This window comes from Theropithecus gelada, chromosome 13, assembly GCF_003255815.1.
Source record: "Theropithecus gelada isolate Dixy chromosome 13, Tgel_1.0, whole genome shotgun sequence".
In the NCBI taxonomy this organism is placed as follows: Eukaryota; Metazoa; Chordata; class Mammalia; order Primates; family Cercopithecidae; genus Theropithecus; species Theropithecus gelada.
Window position 1 is genome coordinate 46,379,147 of NC_037681.1, and position 1,056 is coordinate 46,380,202.

Consider the following 1,056-nt stretch of genomic DNA (forward strand, 5'->3'; position numbering starts at 1 on the left):
GTAATCCCAGCACTTTGGGAGGCCAAGGTGGGCAGATCATTTGAGGTCAAGAGTTCAAGACCAGCCTGGCCATCATGGTGAAACCCCGTCTCTACTAAAAATACAAAAATTAGCCGGGTATGGTGGCAGGTGCCTGTAATCCCAACTGCTCAGGAGCCTGAGGCAGGAGAATTACTTGAACCTGGGAGGTGGAGGTTGCAGTGAGCTGAGATTGCGCCATTGCACTCTAGCCTGGGCATTGCAGTGAGACTCTGCCTCAAAATATATATATATATATATATGTGTGTGTGTGTGTGTATATATATACATATATATAGAGAGATAGAGACAAGGTTTCCACCCAGGCTGGAGTGCAGTGGCACAGTCTTGGCACACTGTAACCTCTGCCTTCTGGTCTCAGGTAATCCTCCCACCTCAGCCTCCCAAATAGCTGGGACCACAGGCATGTACCACCACACCCCGCTGATTTTTTTGTATTATTATTATTTTTTTGTAGAGATAAGCCTTCACCACATTGCCCAAGCTGGTCTCAAATTCCTGGCCTCACGTGATCTGAAAGGGCTGGGGTTACAGGTGTGTGCCACTGCGCCTGGCCCACACATTGCAATTGATTGAAAGTCTCTTTTATCTACAAATCACCCCCTGACACTTTTTTTCCCTTGCAATTTATTTGTTAAAGAACCAAAATGATATACAATAGTGATAAATTGATGAATTATTAAAGTTAGGCTGGGTGTGGTGGTACATACCTGGAATCCCAGTACTTTGGGAGGCTGAAGTAGGAGGATCGTTTGAGCTCAGGAGTTCAAAAACAGGCTGGGCAATATGGCAAAACCCTGTCTCTACAAAAAATACACAAATTAGCAGGGCGTGGTGGTGTGCTTCTTTAGTTCCAGCTACTCGAAGGGCTGAGGTGGGAGGATCGCTTGAGCCCAGGAGGTTGAGGCTACAGTGAGCCGAGACTGCACCACTGCACTCCAGCCTGGGCAACAGAGTGAGACCCTGCCTCAAAAAAAAAAAAAAATTAAAGAAATTATTAAAGTTAGATCTTATTAA